The 25,937-nt window shown below is 36.7% G+C and overlaps 1 pseudogene; it reads right to left on the bottom strand.

Annotated features, from left to right (window-relative positions):
• Positions 1 to 9,790: 9,790 nt before the first annotated feature.
• On the bottom strand, positions 9,791 to 11,004 carry Psmc6-ps2 (proteasome 26S subunit, ATPase 6, pseudogene 2; annotated as a pseudogene).
• Between the last annotated feature and the right edge of the window lie 14,933 nt (positions 11,005 to 25,937).

Raw genomic sequence — 25,937 nt, 5'->3', positions numbered from 1 at the left:
AGGACAATTGCATTTTTGAAAGACTATTAGAAACAGACAACTGCAGTTGTGACTTTGAAGTCTGCCTTCTTGGTAAACACCTGAACACACTGTGTTATTCTGATAAGGGGATAAGTATATAAATGACCAAGCATAAGACAGGATTTGTTGCAAATGGCCACACACAGGGAGTTCAGATTGCTTAGATGTGACCACAGGTCACATCTGTGCTGTTTATTCAATAGCCAGCATTATTCAATAGTAAACATTATGGAAGCTGGTTGTATTAATAACATAATAAATAGTTAAAACAAAGCTCGGGTCTAATAAAGAATGAAAAGAGGCCAGAGCGAGGGGGAAGAAGTAATTTGGCAGAAGGAAGAAGACAGTTTCTCATACGGTACTTTATCTTTGACAAAAAAAAATAGTCTGTTGCCACGTTTAATATGTTAGTAGGCTGAGAGAGTCAACATGAAACAAATGATACATTTTCATCTCCTGTTTGTTTTTCAGTGGTTTGAGACCATGGGGATTTCATGCTTTCATAGCAGTAACTCAGCTCAGTATTATCACATGCATCACCTTGGAAAAGCAACTACAAAATGCTTGTTTGTATTCTCTCTGTGCACTGAGTAGGCCGGAATCATTTTCCTCAAACATCATTTACAACTCTGTGTAATGAGCACATGTAGTCAACAAGGCTTTAAAAGTTAATGAGAAACAGAAAACTTGAGGGAGTTATTTCTCAGTATGCTCACACTTCACAACTAGGTCTGTGGTTTATAAAGAGCTCTTCTGACCTAAGAGTGGGTTTCATTTTCAGGAAAATGAACTCGGAACAAAGACTTGGACTTGAACTTCGACCTAATTAAATGGAAAGAAATGGAGAAAAGAAAAGAAGGGAAAGGGAGAGTCATGGAAGGAGAAAGAAAAATATGACATGGTCTTTCTGTGAGATCTAGAGAACACAGAAAAATGACATATCCTTGTGCTTAAAGCACTGCACGCGTGGTTCAGGCAGTTAGTGGAAGGAAACACAGCAAAATGAAACAAATCTCTCAGCTGAGCTGCTTCTACATTAACTTTCAAAGGAAGTGAGAGGAACAGAAGGTTTTGGAGATGATTAATTGGGAAAACAGAATTAATGTTACTGTCCAGAGCATGGCCAAGGACAGGTGAATTCTCCACCACCACTAATTTATTAGAGATGGTAAGTGGCACAAAATGTCAAGGAGAGAATCTCATTACAGACTTGTTGCTTCCCTTTCCTCTGGAGGATCTGGTCTACCAGCACTGGTAACTTAATGAACCTCTCTGAGAATCAGTGTCATTCTCTATAAAAGGAAAGTCTCAGGGAGAAAAGGTCACCCCCACCTACAGAATTTAAATTTTAAATTTAATTTCATTACAGGTACTGAAATTTTGATTTTTTTGAAGTAACGTGAAAGGGCACAGAGAGAAATTTGTGAATATTAAGCACTTTTAATCTTTATTTAAAATTAAGTTCCAAAAGTTTTATAATAATTTGACTGCCTTGCTTTTTTCATTGTAGTCCTTGAGTTTATTAAGTCTCAGAGAGCAATTCTTGCATACCTCACTTTAGAAACAATCATAATGGCAAGAATGAGGAACTGAAGAATAGATATGGACGTGAACTGAAGGACCTGGCTGCTCTATGGTGAGAAACAGAATTGCATATGTATATTATAGTGGGCAAGTTCCTCACTTTGCTATTTCCACTTATTTGTAAATCGTGGTTAACATTACAACATAACTGGGTGATCAGATTGCTTTTTCAGTAATTACAAGATAGTCATAAAACACCATGTTTTATACTTAGTTATCTCAACGAACATTTCATGCAGCAGAAAGGATAGGATACTTATAGAAGTAGATCTTTAATTTAATCTACATTCTAGGTTTAAACTAAAATGTGGAACCAAAAGATCTGCTGTGGCAAAGTTAAACTTGAGTACAAGTAGCAGCTATTGGTATAAAAGACAACTCTGGGGGCTGGGGATTTAGCTCAGTGGTAGAGCGCTTACCTAGGAAGCGCAAGGCCTTGGGTTCGGTCCCCAGCTCCGAAAAAAAAAAAAAAAAAAAAAAAAACAAAAAAACAAAAAAAGACAACTCTGACCTCAATAAACAAGAGAAAGTTTATTCTTATGTCAAACATGTAAAGGGGGAGCTTAGCAACAGATTCAGGTTACCACAAATGCCATGTTCAAATGTGATTACAGTTTTACAAATGATTTATAGTAAAATAGCAAATAAAATCATAAACCAAGACATTTTCAAGTATAGTGATAGAAACATCAAATAGGCCTATACTTCAAAACAGGGAAATATTTATATAGACCCCTGATGTTGTCGATGATACTCTTAGAGTTTAGGTTTGTGGAAGTTGGGATTCTATCTGATCATTCCAAGAGGATTTAGCTAAGAGTTACAAGGATGTTAAGTTACATAAAGAAGTAGAGAACAATAGTTGTTTTGGGACTAATATAATTTAAGACAACTTGACTCTAGAGAGCTGTAATATTTTAACTTTCTATAATCACAGATGTTCTAATCAGCCAACCATTCTTGTAGAAGGTTGAATGTCATGTCACTGCAGCATCTTCTGGGAACTTTAATTCAAGCAACCATGTTCCAACCTGAAACAAAACCAAAGCAAAGGATAAAGAAAAAAGTTAGATAAGTATTTTGCAATAATATTTGGACTAATAAATCAAGTCCAAATAGAAAAAAGAAATCAGCATGTACAGATATATTGAAAGTTTCTAGCCTGCATCTTTTAAGCTAGTCTCTCACTAGGAACCTATCCCACTTCATCTTCTACTTGAGTCTAAACAATATTCCTCACAAAGGGCCAGAAATACCTTCAAGCAAATATTAAATATTTAGAGTTAAGAGCATCAAAGCCTTCTATCCCACAGGTGGAGGACTGAACAGAACTATACTCTCACTACAGAGGCAAACAACTTAGGTGACTTTGCTCAAAGCTACAAAAGAGATTTTGTATTAGGAAGGCAGATTTTCTACTATCTTTGTAGTCTCTTTCAGTGCAAATGCTCATGTCTACCTCTGTCAAACTGTAGGAGAATATGCAACCAAAATTCCTTGAGATAAAACCCTGTGTCATGCATTTCAAGTGGGAGAGCACCCATGTGAACAATGCTTCTTTTTTGTTTTCTCATCCAGAGTCAATTTTTCTTGGGCTTTCTTAGTTTTTCTACACCTCCAGAGAAAGTGGAGGATCTCACCAGTTGCTCCGCATGACTAATGCTTAGCATTGCCAAAACCAGTGTGTTCCCAGATGAAGATGTTAATAGTACACATTATGATTTCTATTAGTGAGGAATATTTCCTGTTACAAAATGGGAAGTATTAGTCTATTTAATCAACTGAATACCGAGAAGTCTTTATTGAGGGTTAAAATAATTACTTAGCTTGAATACTCCTGACCTCTCTGTAGCCTGTTTTTTGAAATCTGTAAGAAAGTTGACATAAATTTCAGTGATGTTACTTTCATATCATCTTAACTTTCAGACTCAGATTTTTAAATACTGTTAGAGACACCACTCTGCATATTAAACAGCTTGTGATCACTTCAGTCATTATCTGAGGCAACTACCTAATGAAGAAAAGAGACTTAGTTTGGCTCAGAATTTTAGAACTTTCGATCTGTGTTTAGTTGGCCCAGGTTCTTTGCACCTGTGGTAGCAGATTGCAGCAGAAGCACATGGCACAGCAGAACTGCTCACTTCATAAGAAATGACAGTGGAAGAGATTACAGCTCCTAATCCCCTACAAGGGCATGATACAAGATGTCTTCTATTGAGTACTATATCTCAAAGGTTCTACGACGTACAAAACAGCATCATGTCCTGAGAAACATGCCTTTAACACACAGATATGGGAGGGACATTTTACATCCTAAGTACAACAATATGTGAAATCAAATTTTCATGAGACGTCATCTCCAAAATCAAATCATGTAACTGTAGTGAGAAAGGTATCTTTTGTCCATGTACCTGCTCCAACTCTTTCTCACTCTGGTATAATTAAACTACTCTGCTCAGTAGAGCAGATTCCTACTTGCACTAGACTAACCACCATTCATGCAACCTTGCCCAACAACTACTTTCTTAGACCCTTAGTTCTAAATTCTTAGTTCTTATATCTGGCAATAGAGATAATAATTGTATTTGACAGAATTTTACAGTTGCTAGAAAGAGAGGGTAAGTTTTTTTCTTCGATTTCCACATGTTTGTGGTTGAATATGAGACAGATAAACAAATGAAATATTAACAGAATATATGTGTATATATATTATATATATATGTAATATATTACTCAGTAGATAAGTAGCCCAAAAAAGGGTGTATTAAATCCCAGTTTATATATAATTGTCAGCAAATAATAGCATTTTTAAAGTGAGAAGATACCTTGATTCTCCCTGTGTCAGCTTGTGGGAAGCCAATACACGTGAGACAAAGGCTGATTAGAAAAGATGTCATTTCTCTGGTATCAGCTCCAGGGTGATAGGAATCTGAAGTTACCATCAGTGTAATGGCCTTCTTTTCCCTGACAAAAATAGAGGTGCAGTAGGTTTCATGATTCTAGTTTTAAGGCAATAGAAGGAAAGCAAGGAGTACCCTTGCATCTGCTTTTTAATTTCCCTCAGTTCCCCAGCCCCTAACATCTGGGAAGTGCATACTGGTTGCTCACAATGTTGTGCTATAGCATTTCATTTTGTAATCAATATTGAGCTAGTATTCTTGCTTTTGTTCCATTCAGTTCTGCTGTAAGTCGTCAAGGCTGTTCCTCTTCTTTTGGTCATGTTGTCCTTGATAAAGCACTAGTTGCAGCAATTATCACAGCATGTCTCACTTACATAATTGTGTCCTTGTGGTCTGTAAGTTCTTCCAAACAAGTCAGCAGCACTGGGTTCCTCATTACTGTAACTCCAACTCTGACTGCAAGCCAGGCAAACAGCATGAGCATTGTAATATTATGGATAGGGAGAGTTAGTAAATGAATGGGTTATACTTAAAGGACTCATCTTAAAAGCACATATACATTTTGAAACCAACATGAGAAGGCTTGTCTTCATACAGGCAATTCGAGGAAAATATTGTACAGAAAAGATAAAACATGTTTGCAATATGATAAGTGATTTTCTTTAAAAAAATGTTCTGGAGCAGTGATAAATCTGTTTGGAAAATGGAACAAATTAGTTTGTGCCCCACTCTAAGGAAACTATATCTCTAACTATGTTGTCTTCACAAAAACTTGTCCTTATTATGACATTAAAATATATGCATAATCCTTTTAAATAAGAGAAAATTATATAGCAAATATGGAAAAATAATTATATTGGGCAATTGTGTACATGTGCATATGCGAGTGCAAGTGTGGTGTGTGTGTCTGTGTGTGTGTGCCTGTGTGTGTGTATGTGTGTGTGTATGTGTACAGAATCTGAGGGGTGACAATTATATTAGATTCATGAATTTTTACTGTGAATTGTAATATGCTACATATGTAGACTGATAACAAAGTGTAGACCTACTCCATTACTTCCAAATATTGCTGCAATATATTGTCTTCCTCATTTAAAAAAAAGAGCTTTAAAATTGGTATATACTTATCCAAGTTGGAATTTTAAAATTATTTTTAAAATTAAATATATTTTACCTGACACATAAAATAAAATTTATACATATCAGTGGGATGTGTTATTTTAGTGTACATGTGCATTGTATAGCAAAAATTGAAGGTAAGTTTAATCTGCTTATCATTTATCATTTTTTTGTGATGAAAAGTACAAAATTCTTTCGTTGGGGTTTTAGAAATACATAGTGGATTATTTTTTATCTGTATTATTGTGTAATTACAGAACACCAACATTTTTATCCCTGTCTTATTAAGACTTGGTTTCACTGTTAGCACTCATTCATCTCAGCTCCTGTTGTCAATCATCCTATTCCAATTTCTATGAAACCAACTTGTTTAGATTTCGGTTATAATGAGTTTGTAGGCTTTATATATTATTCCACATTCTTAGCCTTTTGGTTAGTAGAAGCCTGTCTGTTAAATCAATACACTTAACAATGTTTTTCCTGTTAGTCATGGGGGTAATAGGTCAGACACAGGAGTGGGAAAGGCGTGGCTACAGCTATCAAAGGGACTAAAGACAGCCAAAGACAAATTATACTTAAACTGGAGGCCAGAAGCATTCTATCCTCTCTACAGTGACTCAAGTTCTAGTTAGTTAGACCCTTGCAGAATGGACCTATGTAAACTGTAGTTCTCACAAACTCATCAACAGCCTTCATATTAAATATGGTTTACACACATGCTTACAATATCTGAATTTATCTGCACACTTGTTCTTACCTATTTGATGCTGCCTCATGTTTTTCTCTCACTCCTTACATATTCCCATCATTTTGAAGAACTGCTTTTTGAATTACTTGTAAAAGAGATCTCGTGTAGATACAGCTGTTAGGCTTCTATCTCTTTAATTTTTATGTCACACCTTTAAGTCTTATGGTCTTCTTTTTTGGCACACCTGGCCCCTCTCCCTGCATTCATATGGTGAATCATTCATACCACTTCTTCCTGGCCTGTAAGGTTTTGATAGACAAGTTTGCTGTAATGCAAATTGGGATGTCAAAATGGATTTTCTTTGTCCATTCTCTTGTAAGTTTGAAGATATTCTCTTTGCCTTTCATGTTTATTACCTTTATTATGCAATATGTGGATCTGCCTTCTTGTTGGGACTGACCACTCTCTAAAGGGAGGATGCAGCAGGAGCAGGGTTTGGACAGAGTATGATGGAAGGACTTCCAGAGACAGCTTCCGTGAGATAGCTCTACTTTATTGCTCCAGGGGTAAGGTATATAAAAGCTCTTAGGGCATTGGGTAGAAAGGGTTGATTGGTCATAACACAACACCTAATTATGGTATGAACAGGAAGCCAGAGTGGAACTAGTATTCTGAGTCATGCACAGGGTCACTCTTCAGGTAAGGTCAGGCATCTGCACTAGGTAACATTCTCCACATAAGGTTAGACAGAGGAAGGGAAACAATGCTGAAAAGGAGACTCCTCTATTTTCTGCCTAGTTCGGAAACAGGGTAGACTGCAACCTTAATAGGGGAGTTCTCTAACAGTAGTGATACATTGAGGTAGACTGGGGAAGTTAATTTTGATAGGCAACCTTTGTTATTATATATACAGAGAATTATATAATTTCAAAATCTAGAAATTTTCTCTTATTGATTTTTAAATGAGAAAACCCCACTGGCATTTTATAATCTTACTAAATGCTAGTAGCTACAGTTTTTGCTTTTATGATGTTATTCAAAGTTTCTATACAGTTTCACTTTCCTCATTGTTCTTATTTGGTAAGCCCTCCAGGATATTTTCAAATACACTGATTTTGATCCAATACTTTTATTTAATCAGTCTTTCCCAGTATTGATTTCTTCTATCGAAATTTCAGCTTTGTTAGAGTATTTTTCAGCTCAATAACTTGTTTTGTTCTTATGAAAATTGGATCTCTTTGTTATGCTTCTCTATGAAGAGATTGAAACTCTTCTGTTTTTTCCCAAGGTAATAGAGTTTCCTTATGCCTGCTATTTAAATTCTTCTTCTTGGAGTTCTCCTGTTCACTTCAATATATGACCATTTTTTGTTATGTCATTTTCATTGTTAAGTGATATCCAGAATTCCTAAATGTTTTCCTAGATGCTTACTAGGGTAAAGTTCTATGTAAGTATTGAAGTATGTATTGTTCATTATGGTCATGCTAATCTTACTATGTGACTTGTTTTTGAGAAATTCCATGCAGCGTGTTGATTTTCTTTAAGCCTGATTTGGCTTCTACTATTTCTGCTTTGTATTGTACCAAGACTGCGTGAAATCTGCTGTGGGTATGACACCACTATTTCTGCTGTTGCAGGCAAACCTTATCAGTATTTCCTGAATCTACAATTTTGCATTTTGTTCAGAATGAACTGGGAGCTTCATAAAAAGTGAGGTCCATAGTCTCAAGCCACTCTTTAATGCAGGGTGAGCCAAATACCTCAGTGACAAGCATTGGCAGTCTAAAAGAGCTGGACGTGTGAAATGACTGTGAATGGCCTAGTTTTTGGCTCCTATACCACGCTTGGAACCATCATTACCAAAAGCCATGTAACAAAACTCATCACAAAGCTTAAGAAGGAAAAAGACCCACATTACTATGGGTTATCTGTTCCTTAGATAGACTCATGGCCTAAGACCACTATAACTAGCAACAAATGATTGTACCTATACGAGTAGTCCAGTGGTCTATGATCATGGACATTCTCCTTATAGCCATAACTGGTCCAGAATTTTTTTCACAGTCCTTATTTCAACAACATGGTTGGTACATGGATGCTTTACCTTAGAGTTTATGTGGCTGATCACCTGAGGTAATAGCTATAGTTTGTCATGTAGTTAAAATAAACAAATTATTTATGGAAATCATAAGTAAAAGTTGCCCCACACCTAAGATTCAAGGAACACTTGGAGAAGAAAGGACAGAAGATTTTAAGAGCCAGAAGATCAGGGAGTTGGCGACGAGACTGTGTCTAGTAATCATATCAGAGGCTACCCCCATAAAGTCTCACCAACAATACAGCCGAAATGTTCACTGAAAAACCTACAAGGTCTACAAGGCCTCACCCCTCCACAACAATCTAAAGTCAAATGAGGAAAGCAGGAAGCAGGATAAGTAGCTTTCTCATGCTTTGCCCCAGTTGTAGAGAAGAGGAAGTATTCACAGGCATGGCCTTGTTGGAGGACATGACACTAGGGGATATGACACTTTGACTAGGGGACATGACACTTTGAGGTTTTGAAAGCCCATCCCATTCCTATTTAGCTCTTTTTGCATCCTGGCCCTGTATCAAAACACAAGCTCTCAGAGCCAAGTCTGCCTGCCTATTGTCTTGCTTCACATATGGTGAAGACTTCACAGAATTGTGAGACTCCAGATTTTTTCTTTCACAAGTTGCATTGGTCATGATATTTTGTAAATATCATGTAAATATTGAAAAATAACTAAGACAGTTTACAAGATAATTGCTTGCCCTCTTATATGTTTACTAATGCCTTAAGGACCTGCAACACTGTTCACAATTTGCATTGTCTATACAATTATATTCAACAAAATTAACTTTGACCATTTTGGCCTTTCTTTGCTTATTTTTAGTAAAGTAACATCTATATGATCATAGCTTTCATGAAGAAGAGTAAAATATTTCATTTAGATCTTTCAAAAAATCCATAGATTCCTAACAACTTCTTACCTCATCCCATAACACCATCAGACAAAAACTCAGACTAAAGAGCACTACAACTACTCCCTAACCCCACAAAAAAGAAAAAGAAAAGAGGCTAATGAAACACACTGAGAAAATTGAGATCTTAAACCTATACTATATATTTTCTGTTTTGAAGACTTGGAGATACTACATTTGTTTATTGTTTTATAGGACAACTAAAACAGACTTTATTGCTTTTTTTAGGATGAGGAAAACAAGATATGAAATAAGTCATAAGAAATGTTCTCCTCTACTATCTCAACCATTTTGAATGTTGTACAAAAAGCTCACAAAGCAAATACGAAAAGCTTCAGCATGTCTTTTGTAAATTCTGCTGCAGTAAACGCAACATTAAGAAACATGCAACTTTCTTCTGTACCAGTTTTAAAAGAATTACTGAATTACATTTCTTATTATGTTGCTTTTACATGTTTATTCACTTTTGATGAGATCATTGCCAATACATTATTTTCCTTAACTTTATTTTTACATTAAGCCAATGTCTGTCATGCAACCACCAAAACCTTATAGAAAATTGCACAGGTTCATAGTCCAGTTTGGACTCTAGCTTCTTGGAGTCAGCCACTTTTCTGACTCCTTTCATGAAGTCTTCCTGAACTACAAAATCATGATCGGCACGAATTGCAAACATACCTGCTTCAGTGTAAACATTTCTCAGGTCTGCTCCATTAAAACCATCTGAAAGCTCTACAATGGCTTCATAATCTATTTCACCATGTTTTGTAATAGGGCCTGTGTGGATTTTCAATATATCTAATCTTGCTTGTTCATTTGGTAAATTGATATGTATTTTTCTATCTAATCTTCCTGGGTGCAGCAAAGCAGGATCCAGTGTATCTGGTCTGTTTGTAGCCATGATCATTTTAACTCTATGCAGAGTATCAAATCCATCCATTTCATTTAGTAACTCCCATTAAAGTTCTATGAATCTCTTTGTCTGCTGATGTTCCCTCAGAAAACCGACCAATAGCATCTATTTCATCCATAAAAATGATGCATGACTGGTGGTCCCTGGCATAATTAAGCATTTCTCTAATCAAACGAGCACTTTCACCAATGTACTAGTCTACAATAGAACTAGATACAACCTTTACGAAGTTGCAGTCTAGCTGGCTGGCAACAGCTCGTGCCAAGAGTGTTTTCCCAGTGCCTGGTGGTCCATATAGCAAACAGCCTTTTGGAAGTATTATTCCTACACGCTGGAATAATTCTGGATTTGTAAGAGATAATTCTATTACCTCTCTTAATTCCTGAATCTGTTCTGACAGGCCTCCAACCTCAGAATAAGATACATTTCCAGGATCCTCATGAGACATGTTATAAAACAATGGATCCACCTCTCTCGGCAGATACCTCATGATGGTTAGGGTGGTCATATCCAAAGTAACTCTTGTTCCTGGTTTCAGCGTACTTTTATCAAGCTGCTGACGGCAACCTACGACGTATCTTGGTCCATTTGTTGCTTTAACAATGAATTTTTCTTCTGTTAACTGTTTAAGCACTTCCCCTACAATCTGTCCAATATTTTGGAGTGCCTTCAGATCATTTTCAGACTTTTCACACTGCTTGTGCTGTAGGAGCTTCTTCCGGTAGTCCTGAAGCGCCTTATCTCTAGGGTCCGCCATGATGAGAAGCCGTCGCTCCTAGATACTACATTCAAAATTTGTTATTTCTCTATTGTACATCATATTTATTCATAATAGAATAATATTTTTCCATGAGGAAGTTTTGAATGATACTATACCAAATATTCAGGGATATTGCTTTCATTTAATTGAATCAGTTAACCACTGTATCTCTAAAAATTATATCTATGTATCATACTCATTTAAGTTTACATTGTAGAATGTGTTGTGTGACTTAATACAATGCCAACCTATATTAAATACAATTGCATATGCATACCAAATTGCTTCAAATAAACTAATAATTAGTGTTTCTCAGTAGTTACTGGTTTAGAATTGGCTCTGCTGGATAGTTCTTAGGTTCTTTTATGAGACTAGAGTCAGAAGATCAGGTGGGATGTCTTGTTACAGACAAGTTGGTGCTGATGGAATTCTTATTCATGTGAACCCTATCACCTCTTTTTATTACACCTATTTATTTATTTTTATTTTTATATATATTTTCTCATCTCTATATACAGGTGCTGTATGCTTGCTTGGTGTCCAGAGAAGCTAGTAAAAAGTGCCAAAACCCCTGTAACTAGAGTGTCACATGTTTCTGAGCCTCCCTGTTTGTGCTGGAAACTGAACTTAGAATCTATGCAGAATCTAATTGTCTGAACCACTGAGCTGTATTTCTAGACCCGTCTATTGAGCTTCTTGCACATTCTTGCTATGTGGTGCCTAGCCTCTTTCATGTATGGGATTCTAGGCAACACATCAAAGATGCCTGTTTCCAATAAAGACTTGAGAGCACATCTTTCCCATTGCACTTATTGTGCATGTAGTACATGATGGAACTACCACATTATGTATTTAAGAGTCTGTAAGATGAGATGTATGGCTATGACTACATTTTTTAAAGTTAAAACTGTGGTTTAAAAATAGTTTCTACTCTCTTATTACAATGAGTTTGTTTTTCATATCTGCATAGAGTTTAAAATCAGCACATTCTAGTTTTTATTCGTTTTTGTCTCTATGCCATGATCTAAGAAGACTAACTTTGCTCAAAGCACATTAATTGCCTAGATTTGATTCTGAAGATTAATTCACATGACCACATAGCTTCAACCTGGAATATAATTTGTCAGTTTAATTAATTCCTTTAGCCTAGACCTATACTACATTAAATAAATGCTAGTGAACTAAGCAATTAATTCTTGTTCCAAGAGTGACTTATTGACTGGTAAAGAGTAGCTTAGAAACAGGAGATTTGGACTTAATAAAGTATTTGCTCTCTATTCTGTACTAATACTTCTAATACAAATTAAACTGGGATATTGTGCATATATATGGTCTGAGTCAGAAAAGCTGAAGTGGGGGTGAGATTCTGCATTACTTTAAGATCCAAGATGCTGACGGTGCCAGATTTGCCACATGGTAACAGTGTTAGACAAAGTTTACTTAAAGGAATTTTTATATTCACAATGCTTACTTTCAGAGTTATTTACGCTGATAATTATATCTTACCAAAATGGAAAAAATGTACTCATATTCCATAATACTTTTCAGTTACTCTTCCCCTTAAAGAATTCTTCCCAAATAGAACATCATTTAAATAAGATTGCCAATATATTTAATTTCACCTTCTGTTTTAAGATATTCTGTATTGTAGTGGTTGAAATGCTAGCTCTTTTTTCCTTCCATCTTTATTAACTTGGGTATTTCTTTTTTTTTTTATTAACTTGAGTATTTCGTATTTACATTTCGAATGTTATTCCCTTTCCCAGGTTCCGGGCAAACATGCCCCTAATCACTCACCCTACCCTTCTTTATGGGTGTTCCCCTCCCCATCCTCCCCCCCTTGTTGCCCTCCCCCCCACAGTCCAGTTCACTGGGGGTTCAGTCTTAGCAGGACCAAGGGCTTCCCCTTCCACTGGTGCTCTTACTAGAATATTCATTGCTACCAATGAGGTCAGAGTCCAGGGTCAGTCCATGTATAGTCTTTAGGTAGTGGCTTAGTCCCTGGAAGCTCTGGTTGCTTGGCATTGTTGTTCATAAGGGGTCTCGAGCCCCTTCAAGCTCTTCCAGTTCTTTCTCTGATTCCTTCAACGGGGGTCCTAATCTCAGTTCAGTGGTTTGCTGCTGGCATTCGCCTCTGTATTTGCTGTATTCTGGCTGTGTCTATCAGGATAAATCTACATCCTGCTCCTGTCGGCCTGCACTTCTTTGCTTCATCCATCTTGTCTAATTGGGTGGCTGTATATGTATGGGCCACATGTGGGGCAGGCTCTGAATGAGTGTTCCTTCTCTGTCTGTTTTAATCTTTGCCTCTCTATTCCCTGCCAAGGGTATTCTTGTTCCCCTTTTAAAGAAGGAGTGAAGCATTCACATTTTGATCATCCGTCTTGAGTTTCATTTGTTCTAGGCATCTAGGGTAATTCAAGCATTTGGGCTAATAGCCACATATCAATAAGTGCATACCATGTGTGTTTTGCTGTGATTGGCTTACCTCACTCAGGATGATATTTTCTAGTTCCAACCATTTGTCTATGAATTTCATAAAGTCATTGTTTTTGATAGCTGAGTAATATTCCATTGTGTAGATGTGCCACATTTTCTGTATCCATTCCTCTGTTGAAGGGCATCTGGGTTCTTTCCAGCTTCTGGCTATTATAAATAAGGCAGCTATGAACATAGTGGAGCATGTGTCTTTTTTATATGTTGGGGCATCTTGTGGGTATATGCACAAGAGAGGTATAGCTGGATCCTCAGGTAGTTCAATGTGCAATTTTCTGAGGAACCTCCAGACTGATTTCCAGAATGGTTTTACCAGTCTGCAATCCCACCAACAATGGAGGAGTGTTCCTCTTTCTCCACATCCTCACCAGCATTTGTTGTCACCTGAGTTTTTGATCTTAGCCATTCTGACTGGTATGAGGTGAAATCTCAGGGTTGTTTTGATTTGCATTTCCCTTATGACTAAAGATGTTGAACATTTCTTTAGGTATTTCTCAGCCATTTGGCATTCCTCAGCTGTGAATTCTTTGTTTAGTTCTGAACCCCATTTTTTAATAGGGTTATTTGTCTCCCTGCAGTCTAACTTCTTGAGTTCTTTGTATATTTTGGATATAAGCCCTCTATCAGTTGTAGGATTGGTAAAGTTCTTTTCCCAATCTGTTGGTTGCCATTTTATCCTAACCACAGTGTCCTTTGCCTAACAGAAACTTTGCAATTTTATGAGATCCCATTTGTCGATTCTTGATCTTAGAGCATAAGCCATTGGTGTTTTGTTCAGGAAATTTTTTCCAGTGCCCATGTCTTCGAGATGCTACCCTAGCTTTTCTTCTATTAGTTTGAGTGTATCTGGTTTGATGTGGAGGTCCTTGATCCACTTGGACTTACGCTTTGAACAGGGTGATAAGCATGGATCGATTTGCATTCTTCTACATGTTGACCTCCAGTTGAACCAGCACCATTTGCTGAAAATACTATCTTTTTTCCATTGAATGGTTTTTGCTCATTTGTCAAAAATCAAGTGAACTTGGTTATTTCTTATCTACATTTCAATTGTTATTCCCTTTCCCAGACTCTAGGCCAATATTCCCCTAACCCTAACCCCTCCCCTTCCATATTGTTGTTCTCCTCCCAATCGTCCCCCATTACCGCCAAGACCCCAATGATCACGTTCACTGGGGGTTCAGTCTTGGCAGGACCAAGGGCTTCCCCTTCCACTGGTGTTCTTACTAGACTATTAATTGCTACCTATACAGTTGGAGCCCGGTATCGGTCCATGAATAATCTTTGGGTAGTGGCTTAGTCCCTGAAAGCTCTGGGTGCTTGGCATTGTTGTTCAATGGGGTTTCAATCCCCTTCAAGCTCTTTAAGTCCTTTCTCTGATTCCTTCAACTGGGGTCCCGTTCTCAGTTTAGTGATTTGCTGCTGGCATTCACCTATGTATTTGCTGTATTCTGGCTGTGTCTCTCAGGAGAGATCTACATCCGGTTCCTGTCAGCCTGCATTTCTTTGCTTCATCCATCTTATCTAGTTTGGTGGCTGTATATGAATGGGCCACATGTGGGGCAGGCTCTGAATGGATGTTCCTTCTGCCTCTGTTCTAAACTTTGCTTTCCTATTCCCTCTCAAGGATATTCTTGTTCCCCTTTTAAAGAAGGAGTGAAGCATTCACATGTTGGTCATCCTTCTTGAGTTTCATGTGTTCTATGCATCTCGGGTAATTCGAGCATTTGGGCTAATATTCAATTTTCAAAAAGTATGTGTTTTTTTCTGTGATTGAGTTACTTCACTCAGGATGATATTTTCTAGTTCCATTCATTTGCCTATGAATTTCATACAGTCATTGTTTTTGATAGCTGAGTAATATTCCATTATGTAGATGTACCACATTTTCTGTATCCATTCCTCTGTTGAAGGGCATCTGGGTTCCTTCCAGCTTCTGGCTATTATAAATAAGGCTGCTATGAACATAGTGGAGCACGTGTCTTTTTTATATGTTGGGGCATCTTTTGAGTATATGCCCAAGAGAGGTATAGCTCGATCCTCAGGTAGTTCAATGTCCAATTTTCTGAGGAACTTCCAAGCTGATTTCCAGAATGGTTGTACCAGTCTGCAACCCCACCAACAATGGAGGAGTGTTCCTCTTTCTTCCAATCCTTGCCAGTATTTGCTGTCATCAGAGTTTTTGACCTTAGCCATTCTGACTGGTTTGAGGTGGAATCTCAGGGATGTTTTGATTTGCATTTCCCTTATGACTAAAGATGTTGAACATTTCTTTAGGTGTTTCTCAGCCATTCAGCATTCCTCAGCTGTGAATTCTTTGTTTATCTCTGAAACCCATTTTTAATAGGGTTATTTGTCTCCCTTCAGTATAACTTTGTGAGTTCTTTGTACATTTTCGGTATAAGCCCTCTATCAGTTGTAGGATTGGTAAAGATCATTTCTGAATCAGATGGTTGCTGTTTTGTCTGAACAACAGTGTCATTTGCCTTACAGAAGCTTTGCAGTTTTATGAGATCCCATTCGTCAATTCTTGATCTTAGAGCCATATGTATTTTGTTCAGGAAATTTTCTCCAGTGCCCATAAGTTCGAGATTCTTCCCCACTTTTTCTTCTATTAGGTTGAATGTATCTGGTTTGATGTGGAGGTCCTTGATCCACTTCGACTTAAGCTTTGTACAGGGTGATAAGAATGGATCGATCTGCATTCTTCTACATGTTCACCTCCAGTTGAACTAGCACCATTTGCTGAAAATGCTATCTTTTTTCCATTGGATGGTCTTAGCTCTTTTGTCAAAAATCAAGTGACCATAGGTGTGTGGGTTCATTTCTGGGTCTTCAATTCTATTCCATTGGTCTATCTGTCTGTCTCTGTACCAATACCATGCAGTTTTTATCACTATTGCTCTGTAATACTGCTTGAGTTCAGTGATAGTGATTCCCCTGGAAGTCCTTTTATTGTTGAAGATAGTTTTAGGTATCCTGGATATTTTGTTATTCCAGATGAATTTGCAAATTGTTCTGTCTAACTCTATGAAGAATTGATTTGGAATTTTGATGGGAATTGCATTGAATCTGTAGATCGCTTTTAGTAAAATGGCCATTTTTACTATATTAATCCTGCCAATCCATGAGCATGGGAGATCTTTCCATCTTCTGAGATCTTCTTCAGTTTCTTTCTTCAGAGTCTTGATGTTCTTATCATATAGATCTTTCACTTGCTTGGTTAAAGTCACACCAAGGTATTTTATATTATTTGGGACTATTATAAAAGGTGTCATTTCCCTAATTTTTTTCTCTGCTTGTTTGTCTTTGGTGTAGAGGAAGGCTACTGATTCATTAGAGTTAATTTTATACCCAGCCACTTTGCTGAAGGTGTTTATCAGCTTTAGTAGTTCTCTGGTGGAACTTTTGGGATCACTTAAGTATACAACCATATCGTCTGCAAATAGTGATATTTTGACTTCTTTCTTTCCAATCTGAATCCCTTCGATCTCCTTTTGTTGTCTGATTGCTGTGGCTAGGACTTCGAGATCTATACTGAATAAGTAGTGAGAGTGTGGGCAGCCTTGTCTAGTCCCTGATTTTAGTGGGATTGCTTCAAGGTCCTCTCCATTTAGTTTAATATTAGCTGCTGGTTTGCTGTATATTGCTTTTACTATGTTTAGGTTTGGGCCTTGATTTCCTGTTCTTTCCAGGACTTTTATCATGAATGGGTATTGAAATTTGTCACATGCATCTAATGAAATGATCTTTAGGTTTTTATATTTCAGTTTGTTTATATAGTGGATTATGCTGATGGTTTTCCGTATATTATACCATCCCTGAATCCCTGGAATGAAGCCTACTTGATCATGATGGATGATTGTTTTGATGTGCTCTTGGATTCAGTTTGTAAGAATTTTATTGAGTATCTTTGCATCGATATAAATAAGGGAAATTGGTCTGAAGTTCTCTTTCTTTGTTGGGTCTTTGTGTGGTTTTGGGCATAAGAGTAATTGTGGCTTCATAGAAGGAATTCAGTAGTGCTCCATCTGTTTCAATTTTGTAGAATAATTGGATAGTATTGGTATGAGGTCTTCTATGAAGGTCTGATAGAATTCTGCACTGAACCCATCTGGAGCATGGCTCCTTTAGTTTGGGAGACTTTTAATGGCTGCTTCTATTTCATTAGGAGTTTTGGGGTCATTTACATGGTTTATTTGTTCCAGATTTAACTTCAGGAACTGGTATCTGTCTAGGAAATTGTCCATTTCCTTCACATTTTCAAGTTTTGTTGAATATAGGCTTTTGTAGTAGGACCTGATGTTTTTTTTAATTTCCTCTGGCTCTGTTGTTATGTCTCCCTTTTCATTTCTGATTTTGTTAATTTGGACACGCACTCTGTTTCCTCTGGTTAGTCTGGCTAAGGGTCTAGATATCTTGTTGATTTTTCTCAAAGAATCAGCTTTTGGTTTTGTTGATTCTGTGTATTCTGTGTGATTTTATGTTTCTACTTGGTTGATTTCAGTTCTGAGTTTGATTATTTCCTGCCTTCTACCCCTCCTCGGCGTGTTTGCTTCTTTTTGTTCCGGAGCTTTTAGGTGTGATGTCAAGCTGGTGATATGCTCTCTCCTGTTTCTTTCTACAGGCACTCAGAGCTATGAGTTTTCCTCTTAGCACAGCTTTCATTGTGTCCCATAAATTTAGGTATGTTGTACCTTCATTTTCTTTAAATTCTAAGAAGTCTTTAATTTCTTTCTTTATTTCTTCCTTGACCAGGTTATCATTGAGTAGAGCATTATTCAACTTCCTTGTATATGTGGGAATTCTTTCCTTATTGTTATTGAAGTCCAGTTTTAGCCTGATAGGACACATGGCACTATCTCTCTGTACCTGTTGAGGCCTGTTTTATGATTGTATGGTCAATTTTGGAGAAAGTACCATGAGGTGGTGAAAAGAAGGTATATCCTTTAACTTTAGGATAGAATGTTCCATAAATATCTGTTAAATCCGTTTGGTTCATGACTTCTCTTAGTCTGTCTATGTCTCTGTTTAATTTCTGTTTCCATGAACTGTCCTTTGATGAGAGTGGTGTGTTGAAATCATAAAATATTATTGTGTGAGGGACAATGTGTGCTTTGAGCTTTAGTAAGGTTTCTTTTATGTATATAGATGCCCTTGTATTTAGATATTTAGGATTAAGTGTTCATCTTGGTGGATTTTTCCTTTGATGAATATGAAGTGTCCTTCCTCATCTTTTTTTATGCCTTTTGGTTGAAAATCGATTTTATTCGATATTAGAATGGCTACTCCAGCTTGCTTCTTCAGATCATTCACTTGGAAAGTTGTTTTCCAGCCTTTTACTCTGAGGTAGTTACTGTCTTTTTCTCTGACGTGTATTTCCTGTAGGCAGCAAAATGTTGGGTCCTCATTGGATATCCAGATTGTTAATATGTGTCTTTTTATTGGGGGAATTGAGTCCATTGATGTTGAGAGATATTAAAGAACAGTGATTGTTGCTTCCTGTTCTATTCCTGTTTGGATGTGAGATTATGTTTGTGTGCTTGTCTTCTCTGTTTTTTCTTTTGCAAAATGATTAGTTTCTTTTTTCAAGGGTGTAGCTTGCCTCCTTGTGTTGGGCTTTAACATTTATTATCCTTTGTAGGGCTGGATTTATAGAAAGATATTGTGTAAATATGGTTTTGTCATGGAATATCTTGGTTTCCCCATCTATGTTAATTGAGAGTTTAGCTGCATACAGTAACCTGGGCTGCCATTTGTGTTCTCTTAGGGTCTATATGACATCTGTCCAGGATCTTCTGGTTTTCATAGTCTCTGGTGAGAATTCTGATGTGATTCTGGTAGGTCTGCCTTTATATGTTACTTGACCTTTTCCCTTATTGCTTTTAATATTCTTTCTTTGTTTTGTGCACATGGCATTTTGAGTATTACGTGATGGGAGGAGTTTCTTTCCTGGTCCAATCTATTTGGAGTTCTGTAGGCTTCTTTTATATTTATAGGCATCTCTTTCTTTAGGTTAGGGAAGTTTTCTTCTATGATTTTGTTGAAGATATTTACTGGTCCTTTGAGCTGGGAGTCTTCACTATCTTCTATACCTATTTTCCTTAGGTTTGATCTTCTCATTGTGTCCTGGATTTCCTGTCTGTTTTGGGCCAGTAGCTTTTTCCATTTTACATTATCTTTGACAGTTGTGTCAATGATTTCTGTGGAATATTCTGCTCCTGAGATTCTCTCTTTCATCTCTTGCATTCTGTTGGTGATGCTTGTATCTATGGATCCTTGTCTCTTCCTTTGGTTTTCTATATTCATGGTTGTCATGATCAAATGTGACTTTAAATCTAGATCTTCCTTTTCTGTTGTGTTTGGATATTCAGTGTTTGCTTTGGTGGGAGAATTGGGCTCCAATGATGCCATGTATTCTTGGTTTTTGTTGCTTGGTTTCTTGTGCTTGCCTCTTGCTATATTGTTGTCTCTGGTGTTACCTTGTTCTGCTATTTCTGACAGTAGTTAGACTGTCCTATAGGCCTGTGTGTCAGCAGTGCTATAGACCTGTTTTCTTGTTCTCTTTCAGCCAGTTGTGGGAACAGAGTGTTCTGCTTTCAGGCTTATAGTCATTCCTGTCTACTGGTCTTCAGGTGTTCCTGTGGGCATGTGTCCTGAGTCCACCAGGCAGGTCGCTTGGAGCAGAAAAGTTGGCCTTACCTCTGGTTTCAGGCCAGGGGTTTCTTCTCAGAGTTGGGTTTCCGCTCTCTGTGAGGGCAGCAACCACAAGGGCCTGCCCCACCTTCACTCAGGACCCTTTGCACAGCGGTCCTAGATGGTGCTAGGCGTTTTCCTCTAGAGTCAGAAATGTGGGTAGAGAGTAGTCTCCTCTGGCTTCCCAGGTGTGTCTGCCCCTCTGAAGGTCTAGCTCTTGCTCCCAATGGATTTGAGTGCAGAGAGCTGTTTGACTGGGTCCCTTCAGATATGGGCAGTGTCTGGACCGCAGTGTTGACTACTCCTATCTTCCTGTTCCCAGAGGCTCTATATAGTTGCTTTTTGGGTCAGGGATGTGGGCAAGGGTGGGCAGTACTGGCAGTCTCTCCTGCTCTGCAGTCTCAGGAGTGCCCACCTGTCTGGGCAGTGAGCTCTCTCTCCCACGGGGTTTTGGAGCAGGGAGCTCTGAGCCCATATCAGTGATGTTCAGGCCCCAGCTAGAAACTGGAAGTGCCTGGTCCTGGAGGAATTTTGCCTTTGTGTGATATGCTAGCTCTTTAATCAAGGTTTTTCAGATGGGAAAATATTGATTGTATTCATATATACTTATTTTGACTTAACCCTTACTTCTTTGCTTTAAGTTGTAACTTATTGGAATCTAGTTATTTCCAACTTCCACCATTTAATGTATATCTGCCCTTTGCCTACAGTGTCCTTCCTGATGCTTTATTCATTCCCCCCATGACAAGAGTGACGGTATTGTTAGGGTCATTTAGATAGTCTGCTTTAATCTACATCTACTTTGGCCCTCATGAGAATACTCTTATTTCATAAAGTTACTAACAGAGATTATTTTATTTTGAGAAATTTGCTTACCTTTGCACACAAAGTAATGTTCTGAAATCCCTATGAGTCAAGATCATTGTTCGTAGTAAAAACCAAGAAACAAACAAAAAAACCAAACAACAACAACAACAAACCTGACTGCTTGCTTAAAAGAAATTTTTTCATTATAAAAATTTAAATAATAAACAGGACCTGAGAAAAAGGGGAAGAGGAACATTGCAGCTATAGAGGATGGCAGACTTACAACTGTGCTCTTTGTTTTGCCATCACAGTAAAGTATACAATTGCAATATGTGCTTCTCTCACTGCATTACCACAATGAAAGGGTAATAATATTCATAGGGTCTGCACTAAGGCCAGTGCCCTATGGAAGAGTGAATACAATGTCATCAAGATGATGACAGAAAGAGAAGGAATGTTTCATATTGTATCAAAGGAATGCAAATTGCAGTTGTCTTTACCATAGACAGAGCCTAAGATGGTGCTCTAACCTTGTCATTGCTGCCAGATTATCCAGTCTCCTTTTCATACTCATGTGGATCTGACCTAAAATATTTTATTTCACTCAACTTCTTGCTGACACTTTCTCTGAACGAAAAGCATGAAGAAGAACAAACATGAGTACAAAAATGAGATGCTACAATCCACTCACTTTTCATAAGAATCTATTTCACCAAAATTGTCAGCTTTCATATCAATATTTTCATATGTGAATCACAGGATAGCTTATTATTTTTGAGAAATAGAATTGACACAGTGATTAATTGGAAAGAGCTGTTCATAGGCAGGTATCACTAGTGCCTGAGGGAATTTTAAAGGAGAACTAATTGGTGTTTTTTGAGAAATAGCTCAAGTACCAATCAAATTATATCATAATAATTAGAATTATGAGATTCTCAATCTTGTATCTTTTAAGCTTGCAAACTTGAGGTTAAGGGTCAAGTCCCCTGTAACACTTCCTCACTTCAGATTCCAGCTGCCCTGATTTATATCATGCTACCTAAAAATTCAGAAGACCCCACTTTATCCTCAGGTTCGATAATTACCCCAAGACCATAGAACTTAAGAAAATGTCATACTTATACCTTCAATTTTCCTATTAAAAGAAGATATACAATAGAACCAGCCAAAAAGAGAGACAGGAAAGGTCAGGGGAGATTTTGTAAAGGATGCTGTCATCTCATCAGGAAGAGTCCTTTTTTAGTGTGTAAGGTTGTAATCAGTGGAGCAGGCCCACACTTTGTAAGCAGAGTTTTGGGGGAAGGTTCACTGTGCTCACCACTGATTGAATTACTGGGAGTAAATTGGAGTCTGATGTCAGCTCTCTTCCTCTCCCTAGTGATTAACTGATATTAAATAATTGAATCTCTTGGTTTTTCTATTGACATATTTGTCTTTCTGTAATGCTTAGCTCTCCATCACAAACCTAGGTAAGTTAGTGTCAAGAATGAATGAACTAGCATATGCCACCCATTAGCATAGAACTATTAGCTATAGTCTTAAAGACAACCATACAGAATAAAGGAAGATAAATCCATTAGAAATTCTCAGGTTTTTCCAGACTATTTTCCAGGAACCGGGTCAAAGAACACTTATTACATATGTGCATGTATGTTTTAGCATTTCACATATATCCATGAGGTAAGCTATACTTCCCAGGTTCTACAAGAGAAAATAATTCTATCAGGATCTCAGAGATTTCAGCAAAGAGTATATATCAATTATTAAACTAAGTAGTCCACATCTTTCAATAATAGAGTTAAGCTGCAACAGTTCATAAAAAAAAATCAGTGTATAAGTAAATGAAAGAAAATAGTGTTTGCTTTTCTGGAAAATAAGTAGATGAATGGGAAATAATATTTTTGTTATTTTTTTGTTTTATGGGTTTTTTTTCTATTTAGATGTGTAGCAAATAGAGACAGACTAAAATAACAATGAAGAAGAGATATCTGGAAATCAGTAACAGTTATCTAAGACAATAAAGACTTGTCCATACGAGGTTTATCTATTGTACGATAGAAAATACTCTATTGTAAATCCTTTGATGCTGTAAAGATAGAGTTTACTTAGAAATGGGATAAATACTTCATCCTCTTAATTTTCCAAGTGGAAGTAATATTTTTAATTAAAATTCAAAAATCATTTTATTACAGTTTGAGACAACAAACAAAAGGAAGGAGAACTATAAATTTTGGCACTGTGGGAAGAAAAGACATGAAGGAGAGCAAATGATGCCTTTTAAATGTTGGGCTTATACCTTGTCTAGCACTTGTGTGATAGAAGAGGAAGAAGGTTTCATAGAAACTGTAAGAAAGACCAGGAACATGAGGAAAACTTGCTGAGGCCCTTCCCCAGTATCTGAAGGAAAGAAAAAGGACAGATGAAAGAAAAGTTATACTTTTCTGAATTGGACCTCAGAAAAGCAGGGGCTTTGCACAATGCTATGCAACCTGAAAGTTATTTTGTAAGTGGGAATTTTTGCTCTTTTTCAAAACAATTGTTTAATTTTCAAATTACTCTTTTAGTGTAAATTCTCAATCTGAGAATTACTATGCATTCAGAAAATGTCATTTTGTTATAAAGTTACACTGTCACCTAGTGGCTTCTCACACATAAAATCAGAGCCCCAAAAGAGTAAGTGAATTATTTGTTCATTTTATCATCTCATTTATATAAAATATGTGATGGCTGCTTCTTTTATTTTTGGTTCTTTTTTTTTTTTTTCCGGAGCTGGGGACTGAACCCAGGGCCTTGCGCTTCCTAGGTAAGCGCTCTACCACTGAGCTAAATCCCCAGCCCCTGCTTCTTTTATAATATCCAAATTTTCTCTGATATTTTTAGTTCATGTTTGTTTGGATAACATGGCTAATTTATGTCATTTTACTTAAAGATGTGCTTTCCTTTGTCCGTCACATGTAGAGTATGAGAAAGAATATACAATAAAAATTATCTGGGTTTCAGTAAATTAAATGGCAAATTTGCTGGTTTTTTTCTAATTTTGAAGAGTAATTTCATTAAATGATTCTGACTACATAAGTAAAGTATCCCATTTGTTTCATAAATACTCAGTTAATACGAAATTAGAAACTTCTGAGTTCAGTTTCAGAATTGGTTCTTTCTTTCCCTGTCCATCTTTCCCCAAAATAAGTAAAGATTCCTTCCGCACTTAGCATGTATTGACTTCTTGATCGCAGAATTGTGAACATTACCCAAGAATCAGGAATGACTTCTGATATAAGTTAGGAGGACATGCTCATTATATTCAGTTTATTACAGAGGATCAGCCCAAGCAAAACTGAGAAGTCAATAAAACTTGGCTGGTTGTGAGGTCTTTGAAACCAGTTCTGACTTTTGCTTTGTTTTCTCAAAGTTCCATGTTATGCCAATCCTCCTTGAACCTTTCTTCCTCAATCCAGGCATATGGATGAGGACTTTATCCTGTGTTTCAATCCCTATGGGAGAAATTAGATAAATGGCTGATTTAAATGAACAGTTTCTAGTGGAGTGCTTGAACTTTGAAAACTGTAGCACATCTCTATACATGGCGAACTAGTGCTGACCAAGCACTAACTACTAAAGCCACAGTTAATACAAGGTTAGTTTTTATTATCTAGAAAAATTAAAGTCACTGGATTGTTTTTGTTTAATGGTTTCTGCTTCATTTCATATGCTATATGTCAGTCTTTAATTTGAAAAAAAATTTAATTTTCAAATTACTATTTTAGGGTAAATTCTTAATCTGAGAGTTGCTATGCATTCAGAAAAGGTTGTTCATTTTTGTTCATTTAAAAAATAAAACTCAATTGGGATAATGAAGATTCTTTTAAGACTTAATATACAACTATGAAAGTGCTCTCTTTTTAAATGGAAGACCTAGACTCAGAAAATAAATAAAATTAGTGGCTTTCTATAAGTATATTAAGCCCTCATTAACTTTTGATACTTTTTACCATTTTCATTCCTTTTCAATTCTACTGAAAAAGTAAATCTTACATTCCATCTTTAACACCACATAGAAAGCTTTATTCTCTTTGTGTTTAAAACAAGAAGCCAGCAAATGTCTATGAAGGATTTTAGTATTCAATACTTTTAAAGTAGGTTGTAGAACTTCAGGGTTTACTGGTAGAGTTGGAGTATTTCTTATTACACTGAATCACAAATCAACTTCAAAAATAGAAAACCAGGACATAGGCCTATAAATTGCTGTAATATTTATGAGATCAATTTATCTGAAGAGTTAATGCCTAAGAATCCCTTGCATTGGTATACATTTTTCTTATAATAAAAAGGAAGCTCTTCTGTGTAACTAAACAACAAACTATCATCAGCTGACAAAGAATAAACAGAAAGACCAATGGGCTCTATTTGTTAACAATGATTATGCTTTTATGTCTTATAACAGTATAGAAAAGTTCAAAGTTGTAGGGAATTTGATAAATGCAACAGGAAGTCACATGAAGTCCTTGGTTTCCATGATTTGCAAAATCAAATAAATAACAAATGTCCAGCTAACTCTGTTGGTAGTTCAGATAGGGAAAATGAAATGATGTTTTATTATTTATTAATCTTTTCTGGGTAAAAATATTGTTCACAGTGTATGTGTGTGAGTGGCACAAGTATATTGTACCATTATTAAAATGTAATTAATATAGTGAATGACATTTTGATGGAAATTTAAGATATCCATTTATATCTAATATATTCACTCATATGTCCAGATATGTGCAATTTCACAGACAGATGTACAAAAGTAAGAGAAGTTCTCCTTGGTCCCTTGAGATACAGATTTCCAGAAGATCTCATAGATAATATAAAATATAAATTTCATACAACAGATTACTCAGGTATTCTTGGTTTGGGGGTGAGAATCAATTTTTTCAGAGTTATCATTTTTTAAAATCAATCCAACAA

Source organism: Rattus norvegicus, chromosome 2 (assembly GCF_021556685.1).
Source record: "Rattus norvegicus strain SHRSP/BbbUtx chromosome 2, alternate assembly SHRSP_T2T, whole genome shotgun sequence".
NCBI classification, from domain to species: Eukaryota; Metazoa; Chordata; class Mammalia; order Rodentia; family Muridae; genus Rattus; species Rattus norvegicus.
Note: the sequence above shows the minus strand (reverse complement) of the source record. Positions and strands in the feature narration are given on the sequence as shown.